The following is a 6,000-nucleotide window of genomic DNA, read 5'->3' as shown; positions in this document are numbered from 1 at the left end:
GGGTTACAGCTGATGATATCACTTGATGTAACAATGTGGGAATGTGTTCCTAGCTATGGTTGTGGATCACGAAGGTGTCGGGACAGAAAAGCGATTTTGATTGAGACTTTGAATATATTTCGATGGCCAATCCGTCTTTGTGTAATTACACGCTGTCAGGCTACGGTACAACTGTCAATCTCGCCGGTGAATTGAAAAGAAGGCAACGTGTTAGTGACCTTAATAAGAAACAAAGCCCCATACAAAATGCAAACACGGGTTGCCCGTGTGTCTGTGCATGAAGCTGTGCAAATAACTACCCTGGAAGCAGAGTCTGTACAGTTAGTGCACGGTGACATGGCTGCTGCGACTACTGCCGTGTGGGGATGGTTCAGGGTCTGCGTCTCCGCCAGCCGCGGGGGCCAAAGCAAAAGAGGCAAGCCGGGCGTGAAAAACACGCGCTGCAAGTAATGCGCTGGAATTCATTGCGAGCTGACTTGGGCCACGGTCTTCCTTCCACAAGCTTGAGTGGAGAGCCCTGTCGATCCCCGAGCTCAGAAAAATGAGAAGAAAGTGAGAGCAGCGATGCAGACCTTTCTTGTTCGCGCCGTTCGAGTCTTGAAAAAAGAAGAGCGGTCTAATTTGTAACGTCGCAACGCTGCCTCCACGGCGTCCCCAACAAAGTGTACTTTTTTCCCATTAATTTTTCCACATTCTTGCCTCCGGCTGGATTGATACGGCCTTCAGGAGATCACATCGATTTTTTTCTAAACTTGCCCGCCGCCATCGACCGCTCCTGTGCCGCGCTTAGCATGGCCTCTTGCCGCTCTTAATATCGCATGGCGGCAGCGGGCAGGCGCTGGTGCAGAGAGAACACTTTCTCCAACCTCGGTGCCAAGTACCTTAGTACCACAGTATCTCACATATTTTCGCAGATTAAATGCAACCGGAAAAGGACGTACAAACACAGTAGGCCGACACGCAACCACCCGACAGTACAAATAGTATGTCAACCCGCAGACAGAAACACCATGCAGAGTTTGTCTCCATAGAAACAGCAAATAAAACACACACACACACACCGAATTTTGCACTGTGCAAACAGCAAATAGAACACACACAGTTTGTCATCCCACACACACACATACAGTTTGTCATCTCACTCACACACACACAGTTTGGCAACACACACGTCGACATGCAAACCATACAAACAGTAACTCGATACAGCAAGTAATACACTAAAACAATTAGTAAATCGATATTCAACTAGCAACTATACAAACAGCAAGAACACAGCAACACTATACAACATAGTCTCAAGATGTTCCCCTGAGATTCACTAATTGGTTTGTGTGTGTGTATATGTAGACACACGCTTACTGGCTACATTTATGTACTATCTTCAGGTGTCACCAACGAATCTTTAAGAACTTTCAAAAATATTATTTCTAAGTTGTTGTTGTTGTTGTTTTTTTATCTCCAACCTCTGTTGAAAGAGAAGTTACAGTAGTTTCTGCACTTATGTGTAATGTCATTTTAGGAATGGTGCAGTCAAAGCTGACATAAATATAAGATTCATTGCAGGATGTTGATGTTAGCTTCAAAGGGAGCCACTTACTTATCTTACAAAAAAAGAATTACATAAAGTTTGATTAAGGATAATTAGCCACTGACTTGCTTTGACTTTTGATTAGTTACCAAATAACATCAGCAATCTAACAAGTCGCTATATAGTCCCGTGACTCCTTTGGTGCTGACTACTGAATTTGTGTGTGTGTGTGTGTTTGACTCGGTCTTGTGATTTTAGCGGACAAGACATTCAAACACATTTTTTATTATTATACCACGTAACCTCCGGATTGAAAAGTTGAGAAAAGTATTTTGATTGCTTATCTTCTTTTGCAGGTGTAAAACAAAAGAAGTACGGCTGATTTAGAATGCCTGTGAACTGAGACCGATTTAGTAGTCATTAACAGGAAGTCTCTCTCGAAACATGTTGAAGGGTATTGTTGCCGGCCTGCTCTTCACTCAGTTTAGCTTGATTAGGTCAGTTTCCTAAGCACAACAGTCTATTGAAAGGGTGACACTAGATGTCCCCTGCAACAACTCTTTGACTCAGCAGTTAGTCACATATCGTGTCTACCTGTAGTGCTTCATGGTGCATCGGTGTATTCGCCTTCTAATTGATTGAGTCCACTGAAGATTATGTGTTCAATTGTGAGGTTTTATATGGTGTCACACTAATATGTTCTACATTGTACAGATGCTATATCTCAAATTTTAACAAGCTATATGATAAGGGCATAAAAGAAGCAATCGGTTTCTGAGATGACTTTAAAAACCTGAGATCGTTGGCTTAGTTCTTCAAACTGTCTCTGAGCTTCGCCGCTCCTCATTCTCTAAGTTCAACATCGTTTCGGTGTCATTTCGCGCATAGTGTGCATAACTCCCAATGTCGATGCCATAATTTTCTAAATAAATTAACAGTACAGTCATTTCTGAAAAGAAGACTATTTAAAAAAGCTATTCCCAATAAATTGTGAGACATCATGAACAATTTTAATAGATGTAATATGTTTTAAGCCCAGGAATGTGTTCATCGTCTAAGTCCAGGACATATCCAATCGACGAACCCGATTAAATATGTGTTAACAAGGTTACAAGCACTGAAGGTTGTAGGTGTGAGAAAAAAATCTGTTCCTTGTTCTTATTGTTGAGTACTTTTACCTTATGCATAATGAACAAGAACACTTTGAAAGGAAGCCTCACCAGTAGCAGAAAACACTCGCTTCCAGAAGGAAAAGCTATGCTAAGTTGTGGAGATTTATAGCGCACTGACCCCGTTTAACAGTTCATCTCCCCCGTATCTACCCCTAAGCTGTCAGCTGGTTGCATGCCCTGGCCAGATCGATTTCTGCGATGAAAAAATCGAGACGGTCATGGGTACGAGAACTGGATAATAGGTTTGCGTAAGCTACCCCGAAGCTATCAAAACGACAATGTAGCCTCTACCTGCTTGTTGCAGATTGACCCAGGTCGACGAAATCCCCTCACGTGACCGTAACGGGGACACGTTGTTTCAGCTGAAACTGCTGCTCGACTCACTCTAGCTCTTCTCCTCTCCCCTCCCCCCGCCACCCGTCTCTCTCTCTCACACAAACCTGTGGGGACGGTTGTGGAGGGCGAAGCTAGGTCAGCTAGTATAATTTCCATCAATGCTGACTGATCAGCTAGTGCTCGATGTATTGAGGCTAGCTTGGCTTAAATTGCTGTTGTTCCTATGTGGTCTTGGGTTCTGTGTCACATCCTCTGCACGTAACATGGTGCTGTTGTAGTTGGTTTTAATGAACCAAGGTGTTGAAAATGTAAATACTAAGGAAGATAATTAATGGTGTGCAGGTGGTAGGCATGGAATAGTCATATTTAAAGCAGCAACAGATTGTACATACGGTATTTCACATAATATTAAACAATATCTAACAAGGAACTTCAAGTTTCATTTTCATAATACTATGCATGTCGAAATTAAGAATAGGTGTATCAAATATTGCTATTCGCTTCTTCATTACAAACAATATATACTATACAATATACAGGATTTAATTTGCCCTTTATGTAAAGTATTTGAGAAAAAAATGATGTTGATTTTGTATTATGGGGTGAAAATTTTCTGCATCTTAGAATTTGATATATATATATTAGGAAATTTTATACTTTGTCAAACTAATTTAAACTCAGTGAACTGTTAGCGTAAAAAATCCAAAAGTATTGTAAAGAACTTGTCATTTCATATATTTTATGCACACAAATAGAAGTAATGGTATATAGTGTGATCATGGATGTATAGGTGTATAGGTGGATTGCTGTCTGCAAAGAGCAACATTTAGCCTCTTGCGAAGTTCTCCGCTGTTAGTCTCGACGAGCCTAAACAAAGAATGTGACTAAACCGGAAGCTTTGCAGTAGCATGCCTCGTTTTAGTAGTTAACTGGAAAAAATTGTCTGCCAGCAGTCCAGTAATACAAGTTCGTGGTCTGATTGAAATATTTATTAAACATGTGTGATAATTGTACTTTTACTTCCTTCATCATTTTATATTGTTGTATTATAATATTATCAATGTTTTGTTCTCTACCCTTTTAAAGGGTAATGACACAGGAATAAATCTCTCTCTCTCTCACTCTCACACACACATATCAGTATAATAATAAATTGGACACTTTTTGCATTTCTTGTGCATGGTAGAGGTACGTCACAATCCCTTTTGTGTAATATTTTTCATTTAGGCGGCCCTATAGCTCCACTGGGGGCAAATAGGAACAAAAAGAAGAATATTTTTCATTTATAGCCACCGGAAATATCTTAGAATGGAGGAAATAAACATTACTTGCAGCAGCGAACATCAATCACAATCCATGACCGATCCATAATAGTAAGAAACATTTCCAAATTAAGTGAGGATCAGACAAACGGTGTTGATTTCATCATAAGTTTCATCGCACACACATCGCCACACCTTGTTAATGATGACTATTCAGCGTAGTCTGGATGACTGCCAGCAGCAAATCAACGAAATGTGAGGTTTTGGAGAGACGCCGCTGTCCTTTTTTAGTGATAATGGAGACCAAAGCTGTGATGGTTCCAGCCATGCATCCACTCGCTCGCTCCTCCCCCGCAAATTATAACTGTACAAGTCACTCCTACGTAGTTAACTTATGTCAATATCTCTTTCGAGGTAGATTTTCATTTTGAAGCCCAACATATTAAAATACAGAAAATAAACATTAAAGACTACTGCGCTAATTAAGTTGTGAGGTATTTGGACTATGTGCTAATCTCGATGAAAAAGAGAAACCAGAAAAGAAAGCCAGCGAGCGATCGAGTCCCTGGCAGTTGGTGCCACCGCAGTAATTACCTTTTTTCACTTCACCCGCCAGCTACATACTTCGTGCACTTGCACTGCGCACTGACAGCCGCCTGGGGACGAGGCCTCTCTCGGTCGATGCCTCGTCCGTGGCTAGTAAACATCACAAATAAACATGCTGTATAGAGCAACATACCAACTATAGCCTACGATCTTCCTGCCAAATTTGCTGAGGATTAGAAAAATCGTGTTCGTCACTCTCTCTCTCTCACACACCGCCACACTCTGCTTTAATATAAGGTTATTCTTATTATTAATGTTTGACAAGACGAAACTGTACTGGGACTAAACCAGTGTTAAGGCGTAATCAAACAAAATGTTTTTCTCGAACACATATAAAACAAAGCATGTAGTTAACCACATATGTGTGTACGTGTGCGTGTAAAATTATGTGAAAGATTTTACTTACAGAACATTTCAATGACAAATTCGAGTTAAAAGGTCTGATTTCTTTTCATCTTCCCTTTTATTTAAGACCAGTGGACACAAGCTTTACTAAGAGTGTCCACTTCTTTGTCATGTGACGGGGGTATATGGAGGGGGAGGAAGGGAAGAGGGGCGGAGTTATCTGCAAATACATGCCTGAGGATTGCAGTTTGTCAGCAGCAGCTGTAGTCTTCCCTCCAAAACTAAATTATGTGTCTTTCTGAACTTACAAAACCAGATGTCTGATGATGAGAGCAGGGCAGGACCAACAGTTTCCCAACCCTGCTTTTGATGTTTTCTCCGGAATGCCTTGAATGGAGTTTGTGCCTGTCATTGAGTTCCAGGTCAGGGAGACATAAACTGTCCGAAAAATCCTGCTCTCTCTACCGAATTCTGGCCCACTTCCTGCAAGAGCGCCTTGACTTGGTTCCGCTCCTGCTTGACTGATAACACCAAGTATGTGGAAGTTGCAGGAACCACATTTGCTCATTTGATTTGAACAGGGTTCTAATCTTGGGCCTCTTTTACTCACTCTGTACATCCAACCACTTGGTTCTAGGGGCTACAGTATCACATGCATGCTGTTGATGCCCAGTTGCCAACGTTTGACCACGGACATGTATAGGTGGATTGGTGTCTGCCAAGACCAACGCTTAGCCTCTTGCGAAGT

The sequence above is a fragment of the Pomacea canaliculata genome, linkage group LG10 (assembly GCF_003073045.1).
Source record: "Pomacea canaliculata isolate SZHN2017 linkage group LG10, ASM307304v1, whole genome shotgun sequence".
Classification (NCBI taxonomy): Eukaryota; Metazoa; Mollusca; class Gastropoda; order Architaenioglossa; family Ampullariidae; genus Pomacea; species Pomacea canaliculata.
The sequence above is the reverse complement of the archived record's forward strand: the minus strand, read 5'-3'. Positions refer to the sequence as shown.